At 47.7% G+C, this 15084-nt stretch overlaps 1 protein-coding gene and 1 non-coding gene across 2 annotated transcripts in view; both read left to right on the forward strand.

Annotated features, from left to right (window-relative positions):
• Nucleotides 1-15084, forward strand: part of NTM (neurotrimin) — a 917312-nt gene that overhangs the window by 5163 nt on the left and 897065 nt on the right. The window lies entirely within an intron of this gene.
• LOC112407542 (U6atac minor spliceosomal RNA) lies at nt 9444-9563 on the forward strand. The gene has a single exon (XR_003004788.1). It is a non-coding gene; the product is annotated as a U6atac minor spliceosomal RNA (small nuclear RNA).

Consider the following 15084-nt stretch of genomic DNA (forward strand, 5'->3'; position numbering starts at 1 on the left):
GGGGGCGGGGCCCTGGGAAGGGGGAGGGTGGAGCCAAGAATTTCAGAGGGAAAAGAACAGCTCTAAGCTGTACTGGCAAAGGGTGGGAAGAAGAGGACTCTATCCTCTGCCTTGACTGATTTCGTCCAGTAACCTCTAGAATTTTAGTTTATGTATTTGTTTCTGCAACCTTCTGGACTGAGCCCGCTCTTGCTGTGGCCGCTTAAACTTACAAGAGCTTCAGCGAAGAGATGGGTGTGTTCCTCCTCCATCCCTCGCCTTCTCACTCTCCCTGCATCTCCCTCTCTTCCTCTCCCCTGTCCTCCCTCCCTCTTTCTGCCCTCTCTCCTCCTCTCCTCTGCCCTCCCAATTCTCTTTCTCTCTCTCCCCTTTTCTTTCTCCCTTTCATTTTCCCTTCTCCTCCGCTGGAAACATAATTGATCAGCTGACAGACCTGGGTCAACCTGGCAGGGGTTGCTCCGCCTTGCACAGGCTTGCCTAGGAGAGGAGGGGAGTCTGTCCTCCCAGGTCACCAGGAGCCCAGATGACGTGGTGCAATGAGAGTGGGGGGACCAAAGAACCAGTGGCGAGTTCACGCCCCATAAGTGTGGCTGGGACCCCACTGACAGCAGCGTTCTCAGCTGTTGTGTGTCCCCGACACTCCAGTGTTCCACGTCCCTTTTCCCTTTGCCTCTTTCCTGCTTCTGTTTAGTTTCTGCGCCCCGCTTGTTCCTGTGTCCTCGTGCTTCTTTCTGCTTGCCTCCCTACCTTGTCTCCTCTTTCCAAAACCAAGACAGGAGATCTCAGAATCTCCCCCACTTAAGTCATATTAGAGAAATGGCCTTTTGTTCACTTGCAAGAAGAAAAACAGAAACTCTGCCAGAAGAGCTCTGTAAGTCATTTGCAAACCACAAAACAAACCAACAACGATTCACATTTTCATTGCTGAGAAAAAAGTATTTCAAGAGAGACTGTCAAGCTGAGAAACCAAATATTGGAAAACACGTTCTTCAGCTCTGTTACTAAGGACATCTTAGGTTACTAAATTTGATTTCTTTCTTTCTTTCTTTTTTTTTTGGCTTCTCGAAGAGTATTGTCCTTTACAGCAATAAAAGAAAGTTCAAAAGATGGACTGGTTTTGGCTTCAATTGCTCATTCAAATGCACTTTCCAGAGGCGCCTCCTTTGCTTCTCCTTGGTGGTAGTGTCACCAAACTAATCCAACACAGACTAGACCTAGTTGTTTATTTGTCCGTTGGTTCAATCACCTGGCAAGTGTTTATTGAGTTCCTATTATGTTCCCTGCATTGTCGTAGGTGCTGGGAACATATCAGTGATCAAAGCAACTGAAGACAGAGTATGGGGACTTCCCTGGTGGTCCAGTGATTAAGACTTCACCTTCCAATACAGGGGGTGCGAGTTTGATCCTTGTTTGGGGAGCTAAGATTCTATGTGCCTCGTGGCCGAAAAACCAAAACATAAAACGGAAGCCGTATGGTAACAAATTCAATAAAGACTTTAATAATGGTCCACATCCAAAACAATCTTAAAAAAAAAAAAAGAGTACAGTCTCCCAGATTTGATTTCATTTGCCATTCTTTTTAATCACATTGGGAAGAACCAACAGGACCAGAAGCAAGGGGGGCACGTTGCGTGCCATGGCCTCCTGCACAGTTGCTTGTGCAAATTATGATGGGCGGGAAGAACGCAGCAACCCTGGATGCTTGTTTTTAGATGGGGAGTACTGGGGGAGGAAGCTCCACCGGGCTCTGGGTCCATCATGTAACAGCTGCTGCCTCTGCTACGCCACCTTGACTCCTGCCGCAAGGGGCTCAGGGATGTGTGATGCTCCCTCAGTTAGCACAAGGATGGGGAAACCTGGCGTGAGGTAGTTGGCTTTGCGACTATTGGCTCTTGTCATTCGAGTTATTGGTTGATTCTTGGCACTGCTGCCATCCTATCCAGTCGCCTGTGCAGCACGTTTGTGCCCTGCCTTCTGCATAGAACTAGACGGTCAAAGGGGGCGAGGGGGGGCCACTTACACAGGGCAGGGCAGGGTTTGCCGAGGCAGCTGGTCGGGGTGAGGCAAATGCAGTTCAGGGGACTCTGAGGGATTCAAATTTCAAGGTAGACTTAAGATGACCTCCCTTCTGAGAACCTATTTTGTTTTTTGCTAACCACTCATCACACCCTAATTTAGGGTTCCTGGAATAGTGGACACGCGTTGTCATTTATTTGTTCTCCTCTGATACTCCAGCTGTGGTTGGGACACAAGTCTTCTTTCAGTTGTCAACTTGTGTGTTCAGCCTCACGTAGCCAAAGGGAATCGAGCTTTTCTTCCGCCCACATTGTGTGCTGTGGCTGCCCCGTGGATGCTTTAGGAACGTTGCTTACCCCACTGCTTCTATCTGCGTTTCCACAGTGGTGGTGATTCTTCTTAGCTTTTCCCCTGTAGGAGAACAGGTAAGTAGCTTTCTCACGGATCCATGACTCTTCCAAGTCAAGCAACCTGAAGCAATTCTACCTCTTCTGACCCTGTCTCAGATGTTAGAAGGGGCTCAGTGGGTAGGTGCATTGTGTCTTTATTTGCAATATTCCCATTTTCTAAGCCAGTGGTCTTCAAATCTGTTCTACATAGAATCACCTGAGGAGCTTTATAAAAGTGTCAGTGTCTGGGCCCCATCCCAGAACAATTACACCACAATCTCTTTGTGAGCTGTTTGGGTATTTTTCAGAGCTCTCTAAGGGGTTCCAATCTGTGGCCAGGTTTGAAAACCATACCTCTCAAGTCATCCGAAAATGTTCTCCAACCTGGAATAAGACACATCCACTCCATGAGCCTCAGTTGCTTCATCTCTAAAATAAAGCAGTTGGACTGAAAGATTTTCAAGTTTCATTTCAAGTCTCACATTTTGCAATTCCGCAAATCGTCTTTTTGAGTCTAGTCCTTGAAAGGTAGTGGTGCTAGAAGAAAATATTCAGAAGCAGTCTTTGTTTGTAGGAAGCTAAGAATATGAACACAGTCACAGACGGATGACCAAAGCCGGAACGTGTGAGTGGTGTGTGAGCACACAAACACCACACACTGTACCATACATACTGTACCACATATCCATGCGTGCACGCACTTCTCCATCAAGAAGGCATCCTTCAGGTGGGGAGGAAGGATGAACTAGTCGCGGCCTTTCAGGTAGGGGGACTCGGGAAGGATAACAATCAACCCTACAGGAGAAATTCAGGTGCTTTGGGATGTGTGAATATGGGTCAGGAATGAATGTGCTAGAGGCGGATTTAGAGCGAGCTAAGTGATGGTGAGCCTTGGCAGACACTCCATTCATAAGTGTGAAGCTTTGCATTTCTCTCTCCTGGCCTCCGCTCCCGCTCGCTCCCCAGGAACTGGCTAGGCAGCCTGCGGCTTCCATGGCTCTCCTTCTCACAGGCAACAAAGGCTCCGTGCTCAGAACCCCAATGGCAACTTGGCAGCTACTGTGTTGGGCAGAGTGATGCTGGCCCTCCCCTCCAAGCCAGGTCAGATCCTGCGGTGCAGGCAGGAGTGAAAGCTTGCCTGTTTTGATGGAGTCAGCAGGTGTACGAGGCGCCGGGGGAGCAGAGCTCTCGTGCAGATTTGTACCAAGTGCAGTCACTGGGTAACTCACAAAGTGTTCACACTGCTGTGTCAGGCAAGCCAGAGTCGCAGCCAGCCGAGCCCAGAGGAACATTCAAGATGGTTTAGTTCGATCCCTCTCTTGGAGCTCTAACACCCCAAAAGTGCAGCTGCAGTGGTCCCCTAACTTCTGTCTCCAGTATGGGGGGAACTTGCATCTCTCCAGAGAGCTATTGCATCTGACCGTTCAGGAAGACGGGGAGACAAAGGAGAATCTGTCTTCTCATCGATTCCAGCCATTTGCTCGAGGTCTGGAGAGAACACACAACATAGTGGCTGGGGTTGCCTGGGTCCAGACCTTGGCTGTGCCACTTCCTAGTCTGAAACCTTTGGCGGTTTAATCAACTTCTGTGGGTGATTCAGTTTCCTCTTGTATAAAACGGAGCTACTTCTGAGCCTTACCTTTAAGGCTGGTATGAGGATTAAATAAGTTACTGCAGGTAAAGTGCTTGGCACATAGTAAGCTCTCAATAAATATCACCTAATAGTATTACGATTGCTGCTAATACTACTACCCCCAGGACAAGGCTGGTTTTTCTTCCACATGACTTTCCTTCAGATATTTGAAAAGAGGATTCCCTCCCCTTCTCCCTTAGTTAAATATTCCAAGCTTTTCTCCTATTTTCTGTATAACCATTCACAGATAGGGTGCTGATGGCCCTTTTCTAAAGTTATTCTGGCTACTTTGTGTTCTTTTTAAGGTAAATCTCCTCCCAGTGTGCTCTGAGTAGCCCCGAATATTACAGGATGTGGCCTCTCCTGATTCCCGATTAGGATACAGTGAAGTCTCGGCTCTTTGGAAAGGCATGGCCCAGGGGCGCCGGCCTCTCCCCTAACCCTGCTCCCGCTCTGTGGATTCCTAGGGGTTTTCTGAGGTTTCCACCTCCTAGTACGCGTGCTCTGCTGAGGGCTGCCCTGTCCACCTGGAAAACGCTTGTCGTGACTCACGACAAAACTCCAGGCTCAGCGTCCCTTTGAAGCCCCTCCTTCTCTCTTTTCTGCCTCCACTGCTCTGGCACTTCCTTCCGGCCTTCGTGTCCGCTGACATCTGTGTGGCTACCTGCTGACACGTCTGTCTCCCCTCGCTGGGCCGTGAACTCCTGGAGGCCCGGGACTGCCTTGTATATCTGCACACTCGGCACAGTACTTGACACACAGGCGACCAGTGCTTATGGACAAAAGGGGAGAGAGGGAGAGAAAGACGCCCTTAGGTTTATGAGGAGCCATAGAACCCTGTAGACTCGGGGTGAGCTGTAATTAACCCTTCTTTCTCCTTTGCCTGTGTTGTACTGTCCACACGGCAACCTGGCCTCGAAACTTACGCTTTCTGAAGTCTTTTTATCAGCTTCAACTCATATCTTCCTCCGACAAGATCTTTTTTGGACCCTGAATATGTAATCCCACACATCAGTAATCCCTCCTGGTTATAACCAGATGTAAACCAGATGTTATAGGCGTCCAGGGAGCGGGAGATGAGCTCACTCTTTTTGGCTAAACTCACCCAAGTGCAGGAAATGGGACCTCCAGTGGTCAGCGGGTCAGAAGTGTGGAGGAAGGGGCTGCTCTCTGAACCACTTTGGCGTCAGAGGGGGCACCAAGGGCCAGGGAAGGGTGCACCTGAGGAAAGAGGAGAGTGACTGGGTGGCTTTGTTTATCTGGGGAAGGCAAAGTGGACGAGTGCTTCTTACCTGCTTCTTCAAACCTACTCTGTGTCTTTCTTCACCATCCATCCCCCCCGGGGCATTTGACTGTCCTCTAAACAGCCAGAGGACACCTGGCCCAAACATGAAAAGACGGACAACCTTTTTTCTCAATGCAATTGGTGATGCACAGACACCTGCAGGTGGAGAAACCATTTTGCCCAGTCTGAAAGCAAATAAGAATAATTATTCTATATTTCTTCTTCCTTTTCCCGTAAACCTTCTGAGTAGAAGGATCGGAATGTCTTATCACCACTTTTTCATTACTTTCTTGCACTGCTGAAGCCTTGTCCAAGGCTGGAACAGTTTAATCTTCAAACCCAGAAGTGTTTTCGGACTTCTAGAGTTGCGGGAGGCACCTTGGAATTAGCCCGATCTCCCGCCCAAGACAACCATCCCACCTGAATGACGTTCGCTAATTCCTGTTGACCAACTCCAGGATTTCCAGGGAGCAGACGCTCACTGCCAGAGTCACGGTCCCAGTTCCGGCTGTCTATCCAAATCGCCTGTGGAGATTGTCATAAGCAGAGGCCCAGGTTCAACTCACAAAAATTCTCATTAAATGGATCCGAATGGGGCAAGATCACCTCTGCTTTGAAACACCTGTGACTCTACAGTGCCAATACAGTGGAGATCAACTGACACTAGCCTCCCTTTGTATAGTGGATAAACTCTGTGAGAAAATCCTGTTCAGTATAAATTCTATCCTTCCTCTTTACAGGGCTCTAAATTTGTTCAGGGCAGCAAAGTGCCTGTTTATAATACGTACCTCTGAGATTTCCTCAGAGCTGAGGATGGTCACGGCGTGCAGGTCAGGCCAATGGGAAGTGAGCAGAAGTTTCCCGGGTGGGAGTTTGAGGGTTCTACTCAGGAAGGCTGTGCTTTGTGAACCTTACCACCCCCCTCCCCCAGACTTTTCTTGACTGAGAGCCTGGCGTACTACCCGGGGGTCCAGGTACCAACTTGCAAACAGGAGGACAAAATGGCATCAGAGTGGCAAACACATCCAGAATGGTAAAACAGGAAGCTCTTAGGTTGAACTAAATGGACTTGTTGTTTTAGTAAATCAAAACCAGCTGAGTATGAACAATTTCACGTGGCTCAATCTAACAGAAGGACCCCAAGTTCAAGATAACATAGTAGTGATGCCAGCTCTGGAATACCTATGTCCACACTTATAATTTATGGGAAAAAAAATCCCCATATAATTAGGTTTCAATTACTCGCAGTTGAATACAATCCCGGAGAATCTATGTGGGGCAAAAATAGCCAAATAATTAGGGTTGAATTACTCGCAGTTCAATTGACTACCGGTAAAACTATGTGGGGAAAAAATCCCCATATAATTAGGTTTCAATTACTCGCAGTTGAATACAATACCGGAGAATCTATGTGGGGCAAAAATCCCCATATAATTAGGTTTCAATTACTCGCAGTTGAATACAATCCCGGAGAATCTATGTGGGGCAAAAATTTGCCTCTTCCTAACTTACACCAGTTAGAGCCACTCAACATACAAGTCGTATTGTGTGATGCAGTTTCCTTCTAAGAGAAGACTATTATGGACCCAAGTTATCTTATCTTGACAATCTTAGTTCCTTCTCGTCTTTATCACGGGCATAACTTCTAGACCACTGATCATCCTGATCGCTGTCTTCTAAAGTTGCTGCAGTTTGATAATGATCCACTAGGAGGCGTTACCAGAGAGATGGCTCCTGATATCTAGGACCACCTTGTTATTATATTCATTTCTTTTCCTTTTCAAATATTCCACTCGATTGCTCATTGGCGTTGCACTCATTCCCCTGACTAAAATTATTCAAGACCTCTCCCATCCTTGCTTTTAAGTGCATGAAGTTTCATTTCACGTGGGTCCATTATTTAAATCCATTGAGACTGTTTTTGTATTCTGATAAGCTGTCACCATCAGCTTCGTGTCATCCCCAAGTGATATAGACTTGTCATGTCCACATCACCAAGGTGAATGATTAAAAAAAAAGCAAAATCGTAGATTCAGGGGCATGGCCGAGTTCTTATTTACATTTATATTTCATCCACTCCAGAATGATTTATTCGGACCCTACTGTGCGCTGGCCATAAACCACGGGTCCTACTTCTTATACTCAGTGAAGTAAGGCAATTCAATACAACATGCTATGTGCTGGGATAAAAGCAAGTCATGTTTGCTACGGCAGCATCTAGATCTCTGAGGTCAGAGAACTCTTCTAGAAGGAAGAGATGTGAAAGCTGAGACACAAAGGTGAAGAGATTCAACCAGGTGAGAGGAGAGAAAAGTGTTACAACGAAAGGAAATGGCGTAGGCCAAAGCCTAGAGGCAGGAGAGCATGGTAGGAATTTAGGAATCCAGTATCCCATCTGGCTAGATTGAATGGGTTTGTATAGTTTGTGGGGATAAAGCGGGGGTGGAGGGGCAGGTTGTAGGTAGAAAGACAAGGGGTGTAGGTAGAGAAGTAGTCACAGGTCAGACCTTGAATGGCTTTATGGTTCCTGTTAAAGAGTGTATTCTGAGGGAAGAAAGGGTGTGGAAAGGCTGTATGCCCGACAGCAGCGTGATTAGCTTTGCAGTTTTAATCGTTAAATAACATTATTTGGGTTACTTAAAAATGTTAAAATGTTCCTCTAGTTGCAGTGGGGGAGTGAATTAAAAGGGGACAAGAGTAGAGGGTATGGCAGCCAGTCAGGCATGAGTTAACCAGGTAAGAATACGTGGCAGAGACGTAGAGACACGGGTATCCAAGGGTCCTGGACTTAGAGGGTGTGATCTGGAGATGGAGAGCAAAAACAGTGGTGTGTGAGAAAGGGAAATGGAAGAGGACTTCCAGTATCCGGGTAAATGGGACACAGACAGGTTTTAGGGGAGCGGTAATGCATGCAACTTGGGTCACGATGGTTTTATTTGTGTACACAGAGCACCGCACTATGAAGTTAGCTGGACGGGTCTGGAACCCCGGGAGGTTATCTGAGCTTGAACGAAGATGGTCTTCGACGCAGACACAGTTAATTACCCAGGAAGACAGTAGAGAGGAGGTGAAGAGAAACGGGGCAGACAACTAGGATTTAAGGATTGGGAAGGGACGCAATCTTGGGAAAACGATTGACGAGAAGTGGCCAAAACGTGGGAGAAAAACCAGGAGAGGATGATGGCATCGGGGTCAGAGGATGTGTGTCTGGGGAAGGCAGGAGTGTTCGCCTAATCCATCCAGTGCTGCTGAGGGTCGAGCAAGGTGCGACTCAGGGGTGAGAATGTCTTCTGTCCTCTTGGGAGGACAGTCTTGTGGGCTGGAGCCATAGTGTGAGGATAAACTGGGGTGAGAATAAAAATGTGGATAATTCTTTCAGGTTTTTTTAAAGAGAGAGAAAGTAGGGAGACCAGGGGTGGGCTGCAGTTGGAGAGAAGGTTGTTACCTTTGTAAGATGGGGAAGCCGGCTCTGAATGCATGTGGTAGGGGCTGCTAAAGGGGGGGCATGAAGGGAGGCACAGGAGGTGCCTGACTGGGTGAGGGCCCTCAGGGAATGTAAGGGGTGGGGTGGGAGCAAATCTTGAGCACAGGCAGAAAAATGGGTCTTAAAGAGAAGGGGACAGACCAGTATCGCTAGCATTTAAAGTAAAGAAGGAGCCACGTATCTGGAAATATCCATTACCATTGGATTCGGCCACAAATGACGACAATACACAGAGTGGTTTAAAGAAGATAGGAATTTATCTCTCTGGTTACAAAAACATTCCACTGTGTTCCTGGCTGGAGTTCCTGAAGGACTCCCTCCTGTCTGTGGTTTGGATCCATTGTACATGGTCTAAGTTGGCAGCATCCTTGGGCCAGGCCGTGAGATGAAAGAGAAGAAACAGAAGAAGGGGCGGACGCACGCGTGGACTGCATCCCAAAGAAGCTCCCTCCCTGGAAGCCCTCACAGGACACCCTTCCTCACACGCCCTGGGCCAGAACTTGGTCACACGGCCACACTGAGATGCAGGAGAGGGTGGGAAAGGTACCATCCACTTTGGATGACCACATGCCCAGACAAATTCAGGGGCCTACAACCATGGAAGAAGAGGGCTGTGAATATTAAGAGGCAGTTCGCCTGTTGTATGAAAGGGGGGAGGTTAAACCTCCCTCGACAGGGATGCGAGAGGCCCTCAGCCTAAACAAGAAACACATGGTTAAGGCATCGCCACTCTCTGTGATCTCACCCAGGGTCTTCCACATCTCTAGTCATTAGGGAAATGCAAATCAAAACCATAATTTGATAGTACTTTATGCCTATTAGGATGGTTATTAGTTTTTAAAAATGGTGATGTTACAGAGAAACTGAATTAGGACCCTTGTGCACTGCTGGTGGGAAGGTAAAGCAGTACATCCACTGTGGAAAACAGTTCTTCGTTCCTCAAAAGATTAAAAATGGAATTACCATATGATCTAGCAATTCCACTTCTAGGTATATACCCCCAAAAGTCGAAAGCAGAGACTCAAACAGACGTTTACACCCCAATGGTCATGGCAGCGTTATTCACAATAACCCCAAATAGAAGCGACCCAAGTGCCCATCCATGGAGGAACGGGTAAACAAAATGTGGTCTGTACATACAACCAAGTATCATCCAGCCTTAAGGAAATGAGTAAATAAGATCCTGACACAGGCTATAACAAGGAAGGACCTTGAAGCCATTGTGCTAAGTGAAATGCCAGACACCAAAGGACAGATAGTGTATGATACAACTTCTATGAGGTACTTAGAATAGGCAAATTCATAGAGACAGAAAATAGACGTTACCAGGAGCAGGGGATGGGGAGTTACTATTTCATGGGTGTAGAGTTTCTGTTTGGCATGACGAGAGAGTTGGGGAGATACATTTGATGGCTGTACAACGTTATGAACGCTCTTAATGCCACTGAATTGTATGCTTAAAAGCGGTTAAAATGGTAACTTTTATGTTATGTGTATTTTACCACAATAAAGAAAAGTGGAAAAAAGAAAGTTAGCTGTCTTGGGCACTGTATGGATGCAGGCAGAGTTTTAAGCTTCGCAACAGGAAGCTGAAGAAGTTTATGTTTGATAGTTTTTATTTTCTCTGCGTATAATTCGGGGAAGGTCTGTGTCTGCATGCATGTGTATCCAGGTTCCTGTGTGTGCCTATAGCTCTGGAAAAGCTGGCTTTTCCAGGAAGCAGAAAAGGACTGAACATAGTTGTTTGCATAGTAATGGAGAGCACTGGCCAGCAAATCAGAGGGATTCCACGTAGTATTAATCGCTCCTTTCCTCACAACATTCTTTTTTCTCTGGATTTTAAAATGATTGTTATTATTTTTTATGGACGTGTGGTGGCTGACGTGCAGTATTATGTGTTACAGGCGTACATCAGAGTGGTTCATAATTTTTAATGGTTATACTCCATTTATAGTTGTTAGAAAATATTGGCTATATTCCTCTCTTCTCTGGATTTGTAAGATACGATATGACCTACCCCCAACTTATCTCCATCTCTTGCCCCACCGTCTAGGAGATGGAGAGACCTTCTCCCAGACATGGTCAGAGCTCATCTCCAACTCAGTTCTCAAATTAATTAACTCTGCAAGGAATTACACAGGTAGAGTTTAACATTGCCAGTTTACAGAACCTATCTGTGTAAAATATATTTCTTGATTTCCACATCGATCAGAATATCCTTTTCTCATCCCAGTTCCATCATTAACTCTAACTTTAGAAATCGAGGGTTTTTTTTCTTTTTCCTGAAGGCTTTATTTTCCTCATCTGTAAAATGGGATATTTAAACTTCCTTAGAACGTAGCTTTCACGTTTACTTGAATTATCCTGGGAAACTTGTCCCTCAATTCATACTGGAAAAGGAAAGCCAAGGATCTTAGGAGGTTTCTGAACAGTTTAGGTGTTAGTGTCTGTCCCTCCCCATGAGGGCATCTGCACCCCCTTCCCTCCCCTCCCCCCTCGCACTCCCACAGTCACTCACAGCTCACTTCCATTCTGTCTCTGAACCGTCCCTGCGTCTCCACTGTCGGCTCAGGCTGACATCATTGTCTATGGACTAACGCTGTGTCTGAATGGGTCTCCTGCTACCAGTTTGCATCCCAGTTCAGCCCTTCCTCCATCTTGTCCATCATTAATTATCTTGCCACAAAAGCAAACTTTCCCACTTCAGTCCTTGGCTAAAAATCTCCACTAGCCCACAGGGCTCTCAAGATAAAGCCGGAGTTCCTCAACTTGTCAGGGTCCTTCCCTCTCCTGCCCTATCCTGCCGCAGCCTCGGTCCTGCTCTGTCTCCCAGAGGCCTCCTCATACTGCTCTCCAGCCCCACTGACCTGGGCATTGACCTGGACACTGACCCCAATGCTGACCCTGGACACTGACCCAGAAACTGACTATAGACACTGAGGGACGCTGATACCCTTTCACCTCTCCGTGACCTTGCAGAGCTGCTCTCTGCCGGGTGTGTCCTCCCTGCAGGGTCAGCACCGTGCAACCCTGCACACACTTGTTTCAGCGTTGAGACGGACGGACAGAAGGGGGCCAGGAAGAGAATTTAAAAAGCTGAAAAAGGAGAACAACAGGGTTTTGGGACCTGCTTTAACCCACTGATTCTATCCTTAGAGGATCCCTCCCAGAGGTTTCCTTGTTAGGAGTCGGCCTTGGAGTCCATGGCTTCCGTCCAGTCTGATCTGAGCAAAGTCCCTGAACCAGAAACTCTGGGACTTTCTAAAAGGCAGCTCCCTGCGTCTCAAGAAGCCTTTCTGGAGGGCAAGTCACCCTACATTTCGAGAACCGCTGACGTGAAGCAGTCATGCAGCACAGGTGAGGAGCTCTGATTGGAAGGGCCGCCCCTCAGGGCTCTGTGGGCCACATGGGAGGGGTCTCGGTTTCTCTGGAATATTCCCACCTTAGGAAAGAACCACCAGACAAATCAAGCTTCGTGGTACGGAAGCTATGGAAATATGTAGACTATGTAAGTAAATGCAAATTCCCTTTTGCTCGGGTTGCCAGAGTTAGTAAATAAAAATCCAGGATGCCCAACACATTTAAATTCCAGATAAACAACGCATAACTTTTAATTATGCATAGCACATACTTATATTAAAAAATTATTTGCTATTTATCTGAAATTCAGATCGAACTGGGCATCTTATTTTTGTTCTGTTTTTATCTGGCACCCTATTTTTGGTCCATACACGTTCGGTACTTAAGGAAAATAGCCCGATCAGAATTTGGAGACTAAACAGTGAAAGTAAGTTTTCACAGTTTATTTTCTTTTTAATGGGGAGGTACATGGTTTGGCAGGGAAAAAAAAAAAGGACGGCTGCGCTTTCTGGCTCATTGGATTATTTGTAAAATCTACATTTGGGAGAGAAAGAGAAGTAGAGAGAAACAGATGGTGGTTGAAAATGGCCCATGTTCCAGAAAGTTCCTCCCCTCTGTTGAGAAAACTGAGCACCTACTATGGTCCACACCCTGGATCCACACCCCCGACAACAGAAATGAGGGGCAGCTTCAGGGAGACTGCGTCCCCTCCCCTCCAGGCTGCGCCTCCTGACAGCTTTTCTACAGCCACTCCCCACCCCCTTACCTGTCCCAGGTGGCAGGATGCCACCTCAGAGGGCGGGGCTGTGGTTCAAAGACTGGGGGGTGAGTGACAGGCATCCTAACGGGATGCAGCTGAGGGAGCCGCTTGCTGACAGAACAATTTGCTGGTGCCCAGAATATCTGCCCAGCTCCGCGAAGCGGAAGCCCGGCGTCAGGAGAAATTTCAGGATTTTATCATTCGCCGGGGCGTCAGGTTTTCTGGGAGCCGCACACTTCCCACGGCACTTTTCCAGACCTGCAGCCTTGACACGCTACCCACAGAGGCTTCCAGAGCCCCAGGAATAACTGGCAAAAGTATTCCCTTTTTCTCCCTCCCGATCCACTGGTGTTTATGTAAATGACGGAAAAAGCAGTTTCCGGCTTAGTTCCGAAGCTTAAAGGCTTCGTGAGAAGCCTGTTACTGAAAAATCAGAAACTGCAAAGCAACTTCTTAAACAATGAATTAGCAGCTCAAGGAGCGCTTGTAAGGCCAAGCGCTCCGTAACTGGCTGCCTTGCAAATAGGAACTCCCCCGGGGGTTCAGTCATCAAACACGTGGCAACAGGCTGTCTGTTTCAACACAGTGAGTAATCAAAGGAGATCTGCAGTTAATCCAAATATAACAGAAAAGTATCCAGGGGAAGGCCAGGAAGAGGAGAAACTAGAAGAAAGGTGAGGGGCGGACCAGCGCGTTCTGACCTGGAGTTCCATGTGTCACTGGGACAACTTTGGGGGCCAGGAGGGCTGACCCACCAGAGCCCTTGAGGCACCAACTACCCAGAGGCTTGGCTCTGCATTGACACAAACCAGACAGTGAATCCGGCACCTGCCTCTTCTGCTTGACCAGTGAGGTAAATTTTGGGAGGGAGTGAACTTACGTTTGCTGATTTGCTTGACAATTCTGAGTCCCAGACCTGTTTGAGGGGCGGGGGTCAGTCGGGTGGGGATGGACTTGTTACATCTGGAGGTGCTGGTTTGGTGGTGGTTCCGCGTGGTCCTTCAGGGGACAGTTCCCAGTGCACGGCCACCAGGGTGCTTCTCAGAGTGTGGTCAGCACCTCCTGGGAACTTCTCAGAAATGGCGACTCGGAGGCCCTACCCCCACCCCACCAGACCTGTAAACGCTCAGAAACTCTGAAGAGAGGCCCAGCAGGGTGCGGATGAAGAGGCCCTTCAGGTGATGCCGATCTCTGCCGTTGCTCTAGTTTGAGAACCACTGGCTATTGTGATCACCTGGATGCCCCAGGTTCTTCTGCAGGCTTGCCTGGGAGTGAAGCCCTGGCCAGTTCCAGATCCTGGAGCAATTCTGGGCTGACCACACCCTGTCCTGGTCCCCTCACAGGGCTTTGGGGCTGTGGGGAAAGAAACTGAACATTTATTAAACACATCCTAGCCCTCAGTACCAGGCACTGGTAAATGTTTTATGTGTGATATTTTATTTAATCCTTTCTACAATTTGTGAGCTGGGTGTTGCAGATAGGATTTTATTGCCGACAAAATTGTGGCTCAGAAAAGTCAGCTCGCCAGGGTCCAGACGTTTCCGGAGCCTATGCTCTTTTCACTGAACCCTACAGCACCTCTGACCCATGTGTCATCTGCCCACAGAACCGCCTTGGGTGCCACCTACACAAAGCTCATGCCAGCCTGACAGGGCCGGCTCTCCCTTCTACCCTCCCCCACCCAGCCGGTTCCTTGCCTCATGTTAATTTCCCACCTGAGTACTGAGCACTTTATAAATAGCAAATCTAAAATGAATTTTCTACCAGCCATCATTAGCTCCCTTGACATCCATTAAACATTCTCGCAAGCAGAGTGAAGTGACAAAAGGGATTGATTTTTACAGTATGCTTAATAGGGGAAAGAAAGAAAGGTGTTGACAAGTCCTTTTTTTTTTTTTTTTCTGTCCTGATATCACGAGGAATTTGCAATCAGTCAAATGACTTTTATCTGCAGAAAAGAAGGCTAGGTTTGGGGGCGAGAGGAGAGAGGGTGGAGGGTAGCAGCATCCCAGCTCAGCCCATTCCTGCATCCGTGACAGGTAAACAGGCAGTTAGTTAGCTAGTGCCAACCACCGAGATGAATATGTCAGATTTAATGTTTCAAAATATATAGGGTCCAAGCCGGGGAGGGCGCGGGGCCTGGCGGGGGCTGGGAGC

This window comes from Neophocaena asiaeorientalis, unplaced genomic scaffold, assembly GCF_003031525.2.
Source record: "Neophocaena asiaeorientalis asiaeorientalis breed wild unplaced genomic scaffold, Neophocaena_asiaeorientalis_V1.1 scaffold424, whole genome shotgun sequence".
Taxonomy (NCBI): domain Eukaryota; kingdom Metazoa; phylum Chordata; class Mammalia; order Artiodactyla; family Phocoenidae; genus Neophocaena; species Neophocaena asiaeorientalis.